This window comes from Lepidothrix coronata, unplaced genomic scaffold (assembly GCF_001604755.1).
Source record: "Lepidothrix coronata isolate B3197 unplaced genomic scaffold, Lepidothrix_coronata-1.0 Scaffold205, whole genome shotgun sequence".
NCBI lineage: Eukaryota > Metazoa > Chordata > Aves > Passeriformes > Pipridae > Lepidothrix > Lepidothrix coronata.
In genome coordinates, this window is record NW_016690385.1 from 1,182,828 (window position 1) to 1,195,689 (window position 12,862).

At 38.7% G+C, this 12,862-nt stretch overlaps 1 protein-coding gene across 1 annotated transcript in view; it reads left to right on the forward strand.

Moving 5' to 3' along the window:
* SYN2 (synapsin II) overlaps positions 1 to 12,862 on the forward strand; it is a 171,523-nt gene that overhangs the window by 113,859 nt on the left and 44,802 nt on the right. The window lies entirely within an intron of this gene.

The following is a 12,862-nucleotide window of genomic DNA, read 5'->3' on the forward strand; positions in this document are numbered from 1 at the left end:
GCATTTTCTTGAACTGATATCCCTGTTTTCAGGCTGGACAGAACTTCATTCATGAAAGGGAAAGGTCTCAATGCTCTGTTTGTGAGCCTTGAACAATTGGCAGTTACAAGGAATAATGAATTACACATAAAGGCTGCAATAAAAGGCATTTTTAAAAAAATAATTTTGTCACAGATTTAATTTAAAATAACAAGGAAAAATATCCCAGTGGTGTATGTTGGAGGCTCAGCTCTTTCCCCACATTCCTTATTGATGTAAGTCCTGCTCAGCACAGATCACAGTGTCTGTATTTTCTGGCTGATGTTCTAGGTGGAATACAGACATAAGTACAGAGTTTGGAAATCTTTTTCAACTTCAAATCTTTGGTTGCTGTAACAATCTGGGTATGTGGAACCTGTAGCCACCCTCTTTTTATAGTGAAAAATGTTTCATGAGGAAGCAATCTAAAGTTTGATTAGAGAGTAATAAAATACATCTTTACATTGACATGCAGGACAGGGCTGCCTAAAGGATTGCATATTTTGTCACTTCCCAAATCAGGCCTAGGACTGAAAATTCATTGACATGACTTGAACCATTTCAATCCAGACTCATGAAAATGTATTTTGTTGAGGCTGAGATTTAGGTGTAACCAAAGTAGCTTGTTACCTTTATGGAGATGTGTACATGTTTTACAGCAACAGATTTATTTTATTTCTGAACAGTTATACAAATATTAGTACTCTGATTCTTTTTGTTCCTCCCATCTGCCTTGAGACACACTGTTAAAAAAAAAATACATAGGTACTCAGAATTATTAGAATTGGGTCTCATTTTTAAAATTTTGACCCACACTCAGCACTGAGCCAGAAGTGTTGTACACTATACCCTGACTTAGTTCATGCAGCCATGTTTTGATTTTTCACTTTTCCAGTCTGAAGTTTTGGCATGAAATAATAAGGCTGGATCCAAGTCCAGGACTAACACCTGAAAATAATTTAGACTTGTTAACATCTCTGTTCTTACCGAGAGGAAATGGACTCCTTTCATGGGAGTGAAGAGGTAAAAAGATGTGAGGCTGAAGCCTTACACAGGAAGTTCAGGCTACAAGAAGGCCACAAAACCCCAAAGCAGATATGCCAGTGGCCTCTGTCCTCAGTGGGTCTGGGACTATACATTTTCAAGTCTCAGGGCAGTAGGACTAGGAAGTGATGAAGGAATTAATTGGGAGCCATTGATTGGTTTCCATATGACATCACATGGCTGCTGTTATAGATATCTAAGTAGACCAATTTGATTACTGTTTGCTTAAAATTCAAATAATAGAGAAATATGCTGGGCAAACTGTCTTCTCTCACATTGAGCGTGCAGCTCTACCTGTCCTGTGGTTACTTAAGGCACATGTTGTCCAAGATTCTCCAGAACATGTCAAGTTATGCTCTGCATGTCCTCAAGACTTTCATATCTAGTACAATCAAACTAAATGTATAATCAATATAAAAACATTATGCTCAGAACTTAAAAATAATTTTGTGACAAGTTGAAAATTAATTTACCACTATCTTGTAGACATAGTTGAGAATTAAATACTTTCACCTGAGTGTGTAGAAATGTAAAAATGTTAAAACTAAATATATGCATATCAATTGTGCAAATGCCATTAACACATTTTAATTATGATCTTACCTAGTATTGCCTGCAACTGCTCTTGGGATAATTCAGTTGGATTTCTAGGAGTGTCCCAAAGCCATCTGTGCATAGGTGGAATATTGTAAGTATGATCACACCTAGAGAAGCGAGTGGCCATAGGAGAGGTTCTCAATAAATGTATTACCCAGTGGTCCCTCCCCCTAGCTGGCTTTGGGAGGGATAGGTTTTTTGAAACCTCAGCAGAACTCCTGTTTTCTGGTAAATCTTCATTCTGAAAAGTGAGTTTTGTCACGTTACTGTCAGAGTTTAGACAATTACATCGTAGCTTTTGAAAGGGATTTTAGTAGGTCTGTACTCAGAAACATACTCTCACAAGTGCAAGAAAATACACTTTTAGCCTATCAGAGGAGACAAATACTCCCTATATCTTGTTCTGGTATCAGTGTAGTGCTTAAGTACCTGTTATCACTGAACAGTATCAGCAAGCATTTGGTCTTAGCTTGAAGCTGCATTGGCCTTTTTTATATTTTATGTTGTGGTGGTTTTCATTGTATTAGGAAAATTACTTTTAGGGAGTTTAAAAGGAGCCCCTCTGCTCTGGAGCCAGGCTGGGAGAGCTGGGCGTGTTCACCTGGAGAAGAAAAGGCTCTGGGGAGACCTGAAAGCCCCTTCCAGGGCATAAAGGGGCTCCAGGAGAGCTGGAGAGGGACTGGGGACAGGACAAGGGGGAATGGCTTCCCGCTGCCAGAGGGCAGGGTTAGATGGGATATTGGGAAGGAATTCTTCCCTGTGAGGGTGGGGAGGCCCTGGCACAGGTTGCCCAGAGAAGCTGTGGCTGCCCCATCCCTGGAAGTGTCCAAGGCCAGGTTGGACAGGGCTTGGAGCAACCTGGGCTGGTGGAAGGTGTCCCTGCCCATGGCAGGAGTGGAACAAGACAATTTTTGATATCCTTTCCAACCCAAAGCATTCTGGGATTCTGTGTGAGCAGGAACCCTTGACTCAGCACCCATTCTGTATTACAGTTAGATCTTGACCTCATAAAATAAAAAGATTATTCCCAAAAGACGGGAATATTCCTTGACTAACTTTTAAGCAAAATAATATTTTATCTTAAATAATAGTAGAGAATTTATAGCCAACATTTACAAATATAAGCAAAATAAAAAGAGATTTCTGTTTGTATAAATGGACTAACAGTACAGGGCTTCTTTCACTGCACAGTATGTGATGATGGCAGTTTTCCTTTAGTTTGATAAGTAAGGCATGATATCATAGCAAATTATGTCATCACACTCATAAAGGATGGAGGGGGGCAGGATGAAATCGTGCCCACTCCCTGGTTCTGTTCTGATACAGCTGCCACTTGCTAATAAGAAACAGAGAAGTTCATTTATCCTGATTCCTTCAATTTGTTATTGACACAGTAGAAGCAACACTTGGCAATTTTTCATTTCTGTCTGAATGAGGAAGTCTGGTGTTGAACAACTAATGTCTGTTTTCTTCTAAAATACAAGCAAATAAAGAGGATTGGGGATGAGCCACTGTACTTGTTGAGTTGTGCAATATCAAAACAAGGCAGGAAACCTAACTGCAGGCAAATTTATGAGCAGCTTCATCTCTTCTCCAAGGGAATCCTGATTTTTACAGGACTTCTAATTCTGGAGGGACTTTTTGTACTGTGGTTGTCAGGGGCTCTGTTAATTTTTACTATGAGGCATTAGCAGCCATCAACAGCACCGTGGGCATTAATTACCATCACTCTGTCTTCTAAGAGCCCCCAGAGACCTGTACTAAAACCACTGGTGTTCCTGAACTGTGCTGCATAGAGATTGTCCACACAGCTTTTTCCAAAGGTTTTTGATTGTGATGGGATGTGCCAGGGCCACCTTGCTGTCCCTTCCAGCTGTCCGGTGGTCTGAGTCTACTCAGTCCTTTCCTTGGACTGCCTGCTCTGGGCATTATCTCCTGGCAGTCTACAGAGTACAATTTTTTTATCCATCTCAATCTTATTTTCTCTCCATTGTAGCAAATGAATCTTATTTGAGAACGGTAGCAGGCAGGATCCTCCACAGCAATAGTTTATCTGTTGCCTACTTGATGCTTTGCTATGATTCTTTTCTCTCTGGTTCTCATTTGGCATTGCATTTACTTCTCCTAAAAACTACTTTCAGTTTACCTGATGTAGTCACAGTACACATCCTGAACAAAACCTGTCCAGTCATGTAGAAAATTCGGAGTTAGAATAATATTTCACAAAATAGGTGAGCTTTCAGGGATTTTAAATTCCAGTGCCTCTGTATGTACTACCTGCTTCAAAAGGGAGAATATTTGTAGCTGTCTCTTCTGAAACACTACAGTAAAAAAAACCATCCAGTTTATAGTCACAGCAATTGGGGTAATTGTTTTATAATGTGGCAAAATGTTTCTTGACTTTAGAGGCAGCAGTTTGCTAATTAGTTGGTTTAATGACAAGGATTGAATGAAACACTGATATGCCAGAATCAAAATATCATTTGTTTCTGCAAAGTTTTTGTCTCCAGAATTTCTGCTAGGGATCTGTGGGAACTGCTCTCTTTGATTCACTGCCAGTACACTTAATGTTTTCCTTCTTAGTGACAATTTCTGTTTTTATACTGAGCAGCTATTAAAAATAGAAGACTTTTCTGCCATCAGATCACTTGGTGTTGATTTAGATATCTGTGATTTTTCAATTGAAAAACCAGTCGTGGGGACAAAGACGTTGTAGGTTGATTTCCTGATGACAGTGTGGTGTCACTTCACACACTAAGGTCATCTCCAGCCTTGCAGTGACTTCAGGGAAGTGGTTTCTGCAGATCCAGGCTCTGGAGTTGATGTTGATGGGAGATGAAGGCACGATGTTCTCAGAACACCCAGTTCTGCACCAGCTGCCATTAACATCAGTGGGAATTGAGGTGGCCCAGCAATTGCACTTAGTTTATAAACCAATTTAACTCTCTGTTTTGGGTAAAGGACTCACAGTTGAAGTGTATTTGCCTCTCTCTGGGTACCTGGCGCACTAATAAATTAAAGTTCTACTCTTTTTATCCACTTCAGCTTTTAGATTTCTTTAATGCACCTGTATCTGAAAAAAAAAAAAAATACAAAGCACATCAGATTCTCCCTTGGCTTGGGGGTATAAAACCTTACTCCAGAGACACAGAATTTTACACCTACTTTTGGCAGGTACAAGGCAGGGGAAAATCTGGCTCGACATTTCCAGACTCTGTGTTTGTTGGGAACAGCAGCTGGTTGAGGATGAGGTTCCTGCTTTCCTTGATGTAGAGAGGCCTGTGCTGGGCTGTCCCAGTGGTGACAGGAGCTCCTGCCTGGCTGAGCCCTCACTTTATCTGGAAATTGTGTTTTCTGAAAACGAAACAGACCAGAGAAAGTACATCTGCTGCTTGTTTATTGATTTAGGACTCTTCCTGCCTGTTTCTGGGAAAGAAAAAATGAATAAAAGGCCACCTTCCTTATTTCACTTTAAATTTCCTTTCTCCAAAGTAAGCAGAGCAAAATTAGATTTAGGCTGATGCATATTCCACAAATAAATTACATGGAACTAGAGTGGTTAAATGAACCTTGCTTGGGGATTATTGGAAAGATAAATATTTAAACACTGAACTCGAGGTAAGTCATGTTTATGCAACACCTGGGGTTTTTTGTTGTTACTTCTCCACCCCCTCTTTTTTTTTCTTACTGTGGCTTTTCTAGTCAGCTCAACCATGAGGACATTAAAGCAGGGTGAATACAACCTTCAAAAAACTGTGTTGTCTGTATTATTGCCAGCAGAAGGGGTTTTTTTACTTTTTTTTTAGCCGATGATCTTTGCCTAGTTCTATTTTTATAGACAGATTTGATTATATTTTAGAAAATATCTTAGTTAGAAGAATTCAAAGTAAATTTAGAAGAATTCAAATTATATCTCTTGGAAACCAACCTGTATTGAACCCTGAGCATTGTTAAAAAATACTTAAATTCCAGTAGAAGTTATAAACCTTTGGGTGCCATAGTGTATGAAGCTTGAATTTTAAGGTTTTCTTTTAAATTATTAGACTTACAGTGAAGAAATTGCAGGATGACACTCTACTAACCAGACCTATAAAGTCCAGGAAATTTCTGCAATAGGAAAGGAGAGGTATTTCTATTGCAAAATGCAAACAATAATACAAATGGAGACTGTGCTGGTTAACTCTATAGCCATCTACTGGGTAACTGTATTACCTGCACTACATGTTATCCAAGACAATAATAGTGCCTGGAGGTATTGTGGAAGAAGTTTTATCAAACTAGAATATTCCCTTCATCAGTAAAGGACATGTTAAGCACATTTACAAAATCTTTAGATGAGCAGATGCAAAAGATTGATACAACGAAGGGATATTTGTCTTTTCAATCTCATAGTACAAAGAATATTCAATTTTAAAAGGTTGGTGCAGATGAAGTGTTAGGAAGCCATGGTAATAATTATCCTTGCTATTGTGACATCAGTAAGAGAATTATAAATTCTTTTTCGATTTTCATTCTAATCTAGAACTGTCTCTAACTGTAAGCCAGCTTTAATGTTATCAGCTAATTTACATGAAATTTATACTCTCTTGAGGATGTGGATGTGTCCAGAAATTAAAGACCTGAAATGTCTATAGTTGTCAGCATTTTGCAAATGGCTTTTCATTTTCCAAATTGAGCGTAGTTGAGTGTCTGGGCTTCATAGCTAGATAAAATAAAAAAAGGATGTGCTTTTAGTGAGTATTCATGGTGTTTTTATGTAGTGATCTCTAGGCATCTCTACATAATAGATCACAGTGTTACCATCTATGAAAATGCCCTACAGTGCCAATATCCAACAGGATTCCCAGGTAGGTGTGAATGGGGTTGTGGTTGTAGTTATTGAACCTTACAGGACCGGGTGTACACAATCCTGGGATTTCAAAGCTGAGCTGGAATCAGAGAATTCCTTCAAAAATTATTGTGGAAAAACTGTGTCACCTCCTGCAACTAACAGACTCCATTCCGGGGGGGGGGAACCATTACATAGCATTTCTGACCAGGAGCTCGAGTTTGGCTCGAGTTTAGAAAAGAATAAACTGAGGAGGCAGAGGTGTGTTTGTAAGGAGAGATGTCAAATCTCTGGTCGCTGCACAAATCCTGCAGAGTCAACCCACATTCACCAAAGCAGAACTGCAGCAGCTGCCTCAACTTACAGAGGGAGTTTCTCCATAAAACACCAGTGAGGTTTATTTTGTTATGGTCACTGGAAGGACATGACTCTTGTTGATGTGTTTGGCTCGAGTTTAGAAAAGAATAAACTGAGGAGGCAGAGGTGTGTTTGTAAGGAGAGATGTCAAATCTCTGGTCGCTGCACAAATCCTGCAGNAAGGAACAGTTTTTTCTCTGCTGCTGCTGCTACGCTGGAACTGCATGCACAGGACCCAAATTTCAGTTGAAAGGAAATGGATTCAGGAAGGAGAGAAGCATTAGGCATTTCTTAGCAAGAGGTACTGTAGCACAGTACTCATTTTACTTCTGATTTTTCATTAAAGATTGCTGAAAATACTGGTAGCAGTAGAATGTGAAAATAGGGCATTTCTTCCTGGGCATAACATTAATTCATGAGCTTTATAATTCTCTTAATTTAACTGCTCAGATGTCAGAATTGTAGCATCTCTTTCAATACTTTCCTTCTCACAGAGCAGTTTTTGGTTTGCCTTGTTTGTTGGTTTGTTGGGGTTTTTTTCTACCTGGCAGTTCCAAACTGGGGATCTCAATACCACTAGGCTGCATAGCTGTTGGCCTGTCATATACTCTAGGCCAGTGGACAGAAATGGTGGTTTGAATAATGTTAATGAATTCTTTGACAAACACTCTACGCTTAGATAACAAATTAAGTCTTCCAGAAGGGTATGGATTCCTTTTCTCAACAAGAAAAAGAATCCTCTGCCAGCTTGCGACAGATGAGGAGAAGGGAAACTCTATGTTTTATCTTTAACTATTTTTTCCTAATTTTTAGCTGGCAGGGTGTGCTTAGTTTTGATCCTGCAATATGTTCTGAATGCAGCCAGTTTGCCAATTTACTACTGTGCATCTCCAGACCAGGGGTCAGGAGCTTTCAAGCCTTTTTGTGTTCATGCAGTCCTCTGGGACCCATGATTTCACTGGTTATCTGATGTGACAATAGCAGTTCTCAACATACTTGCTTGCTCTTTTAAGCACCCATATAATGTGATCAGTGTCTTTGTTTAACTGTTTTAATTTGGCACATTTGTCTTACTTTCTGGCAAAAGCAAAGACCAGTAATTGCAGTCTTTTCTGAACCTGACTGAATTTGCTGTATGTCCTGTTCATTCTGTGTACTTATTAATGGGAACAGAACAGAAGATAGGCCATATGCAAATCTCCTACAAAAAACCATATGCAACATATTAAAAATATCTTGACATTTCAGAAAAGTAGTGCAATGTTATTTTGCGGATTTCAGGCATTTAAAATAGGTTCTGACCAGTAACTAATGAATCTTTGAACCTAATTTGTGTTTGATCCAATTTGAAAACTTTCCTTGCAACATAGAAAAGGAACGTTTGATGTAATAACTTAACATCTACAGAGGAGGAAAAATCCAAAGCGTTTCGAGCCTTAATTAGGATGATTTGATCCCTTACTGCTCCCAGCCCCAGCAGTTTCAAAAAGCTTTGTGGTCCCAGGCTAGGTAACCCCACAGTTGTCATGACCTGAATCCAAGAGACTTAATGACGTGAGAAACTTGCTTCTGTGACCTGTGTCAGAACACTGGGCTGGCAATTCACACTTGCCTTAATTCAGATTTATCCAGCAGCTTCAGAATACTGGGTCAAATCCTCCCTGTAATTTCGTCAGTAGAACTCCTGTTTCAGGTAGTTCCTTGTCTGTAAATCTAAATAGCTTAACTGCAGCTGTAATTACTTTGTAGGTTCCCTGTATGGGAAACAAAAAAGAGCAAATGGAAAACTGGAGAAATAATGAATATCCTGAGTTCCAGTACTGTCTTTGCTCTTATCAAACTAATACGAGTAGATCCAGTGAAAAATGAATGGTGAATCCACAACTGTGAGGCCTGTTGAGGGGCTGCTGTCTGGGTTGTTTTCAGCAATTTAAAAGAATTAAAGAATATTGCAGTTGCTGCCGGCAGTGGTTTGAAAGGATGAGTCTTGGACATGGGCCTCCAGCTTCCCCACGGAGATTGTGGAGTCCAGATCTCAGGATGTTTAGAAGCTCTGCCAGTGCAGCTCCTCTTGGTGTCAGTTCCCAGCTGCTGTATTCCCGTTGCAAGGACACAGCCAAAACCCCAAATCCATTAATTTTAGAAAAATTGCTCCTGCAACAACTACAACAATTAACCTCAAAGGTGTTCATCTGAAAAAACGTGTCAGGCCCACCACAGGATCCATTTCAGGGACATTCATGCAATGCCATGAAAAGATTGGTTTTCAACTGGACTGCCTTGAAAATGATAAAATAAATGGTAGTTATGTAAAATAAAGTGATAGTAAAGAATTAAGCTGCAAGCAAATGAGCTCCTGAATGAAAAACACTAATAGATAGTCATTTGGAGAGAAAAAAGATAGATGTTATTAAAAACATGGTGATTTTTCAGACAGGAGATTGCAGATTTTATTATCACTTTTTAAACCCATATACTCTGTTGTATTTCCATTACAGATTTAATCACTTCTAATATTTAATCCCTAATTCTCCTGTGTCTTTAAACCCTTCCACAGTGCAGTTAACCATGAGAGCATTAGACTTCTAACACTTAGGGAAGTGCCTGGCCTGCCAAGTGGTGTTAAAACATTACTGCTACACTCGTTGCAACTCATGTCACCTGTGAGTAAACCCCCAGTTGGAAGGTGTAACAACCATTAGATTTGTCCAGTCATTAACTATGAATTTTTATTCATGCTATTAGTATATGACAAAAAACATTGAAACACGTCAGTTCAGTAAAGCCACTTCCGTGCTAAATATTTGTGAGGTTAAAACTGAAGAATTGACTTCTGTTATCCAGATTTTAAAAGGATTCCTCTTCAAAACATTTTTCATTACTGCCTTTTATCTGCTGTTTGCTCTCCTTGGCAATGTGTCTTCAAGTAGTAGTACTTAGTTCTAATCATAGAAGTGAGTCATGCAACTTATCCTAAGTCAGTGTTCTGTTGAAATGAGACATCACATTTACACAAAATAACAATATGAGAAGTTGAAACCAGATAAATGGAAGTGTGTTGACTGAACCCATCTTTGCAATTTTTGAGCTGATAAAACATTTGAATACTCGGTGTTATTTTGATTAATGACATTGTATTAGCAAATATCAGTATATACCTCAACTGCCTGTATATGTGTTCCTACATTGCCACTGTAGAATTTTTTTGCAAAATGGCATTTGCCCCTCAGTGATACATTCCAAAGCAAACACACAGTGAGTCCTATTAGTATCCACTCTGTTGAAAGTGGATCCATTGATAGATCTTCTTTCAAGGTGCCTCCTTATCAAGTAATTATACGGTAAATTAAAGGGAAAAATCATGGAACCAGTAAGTTTTCACCATCACTATCACACTTTTATCACATAAAATAGGTAGATAGATAGACAGACAGACAGACAGATAGCTAGCTAGCTAGCTAGAAATAACTACAACTTCATCAGCCCTGGGTTCATGGGCCTGTCACAGAGATTGATAAAAACAAGAGAAGTGCTGGGATAACTTAATTTTGTCTGCCTTCTGTGCTAGTTGTCTTTTTTCTATTTGAAGTTTGAAACACATCATTCAGCTCTTTTTCCCAGCTGCCACCTCTTCCCTCAGGCTGTGCTGGGATGTGGTGTCCCACATGGAATCTTGGGATCAGGCTCCAGAGGGAAATGATGTTAGTGCATTTTGTGAGGTAGAAAGCACAGATACTTTTCCTTTTTAAAAAAAAAAAACAACATGAATTGGTGTTTGTTCCTGTGGCCCACAGAGGGTTCCACAGCTTTGGGATCATAGGAAGATATGTGGTCCTCTTAATTACAGGAGTGCCATTTGTATTTCTATAGTTAGAGCATTTCCATTACAAACCCCAGTTCAGTGGTTTGTAGTTCAGTCATAGAAATGTGGTCCTGTCCTTATGACTCTTGAGTCAGGCAATGATTTGTTCCCACTCTTACCCCCAAAAATTAAAAAAAACTGCCTAGCTTTAAAATCTGAAAGCAATCCACAAGTGACTAGATGTTGACCGTGCAGGACTTTGTGTTCCTACAGTTTAGCAAGGACTTTCTTCTTAAATTGCTGTATAGGTGACCTTTACTGTATAATGCTTTTGCAAATGCTTATGGCTATTCTGAAACTAACCTATTCTTTTCATGCTTATGTGCCTTAACTTAAACTGGTTATATGGAAACAGAACTTTAAAAAGCAATTGAATGTATTTTAGATTTAAAGACCAGGGCTTTAAGTGGTGCATAAACAAGAGTTAAATAAAGGGTGTTCAGAGTTTTCAGTTATCAATTTCTGCAATGTTAACCAAAGTATCCAGAATTTCTCCAAGAAAATACAAGTTCCCTTTACACAGGCACAGAAATGTGGCAGCTGCAGTTACACGTGTAATATAAACAACTAAGAGATGGTTTGAGAATGGTCTGCCTGCCTGTGGTCCTGGATTTCAAAGCTCAAGGATGCCCTGGCAGAAGATACATATATGAGATCTTAACTTATAAAATAAATTAACCAGGAAAACTGCACATCTTTAAATCAAATCTGGTTCTCTCCTCCAAAGACACACTAGCCCTAGTTTTGGGTTTGATGCAGAAATCAGTGAAAAACCTCTCCAGCCTGTGTTGTGCAGCTGCCAACTCTGGGACCCCGTAGTTTCATCAGGCTTTGAAAACTCTGGTGTGTTAAAAGGGTAGATCCAAAGATTCCTTCTGTTTCTTTTGATGAGGCAGAGCAGAAACTGAGATTCTGTCAAAAAACAAAGAACTTGGTTTGATTTGATGTCCTTTATATATATATTTATATATAATATTGCATCAGTATGCATTTTAGAAAGATCAGAGAAAGTTCATTAAAAAAAATATAAGAAAACAAAGAGATTCATGTCTTGTACTGGGAATGTGAGGGTACGTAGTGTGGAATATGATCCTTTCAGTGAATGCCCACTTGTTCTCGTGCAGTTCCAGTATTTTTAAAGCAGACATCTTAAAATCATATTGAAAATAAATGTTTAAAATATAGGAAAAGTGTGTGTGTATTGTAACCAACTTTGTAACCTGCAAATAGGTTCGGGCATTACCAAACACCAAATGACCTTCCTATTCTTGATTTCAATGTCATTTACTGTCCCATGATATTTTCCATATAAATTCTGTGTCTTTGTGTGCAATGTTGTGCACAGTGAGATAAGTGTGAACTCCATTTAATCTCTTGCCAATCCTTTTTAAGTATTTGGAAAACTGACATCTCATAAAACCTCTCGTAATTCTTAGTTCATTTTCTAAAGCGTCAGCTTTGCCTTTGATTGTATTTACTGCATTGAAATGTGGTTCTAAATGAAGGTTTTGGAGCACTGTCCTACTGCTTCCCAGTTTTATTACATGTTGCAGGTGTTCAGTTTTTTATTTCTAGTTACAATCCTCTTCTACTAAGTCTGTGTGTTTGTGCTTGGTTGAGAGATGTTCAATATATGTGCATTTTAGGTGGAAGAAAAAGAAGTGCCAGCTGTGCCCACGACTGGGAGATATAAAACTTCAAATGAATGATGGAAGTAAAACTGGCCATTTACAGACCTCTCTGAGAGACAGAACCACTGCCATTACATTGAATAAAGTGTTTTCATATGCTTTTGTATATTTGATTTCCTACCCAATAGCTGAATTATTCCTTGCATTCTATGCTGGAGCTTTCCTAGAAAACTTGGATGTTCTGTGTCAGGATCTGCCTTTAAAACAAGCTTCGTGGTGAATTAAACATCACTGCTTTCATAAATGGTCACAAAATGTATCTATAGCCATGCTAAATAATGGAAATCAAGTTGAAAAGGTGGCTAATTTGACCTTGTTAATGATTATAACCTTGAGGAGTGTGAGTTTATGGGTCAAAAAACACAAGCAGGAAAACATAAAATAGGAAACAGCAGAAATTCAGTTAAAAAGTGAAGTCAAAGGACAGACGCAGAAAAGAGAAATACATCACTTGGCTGTCTTGGG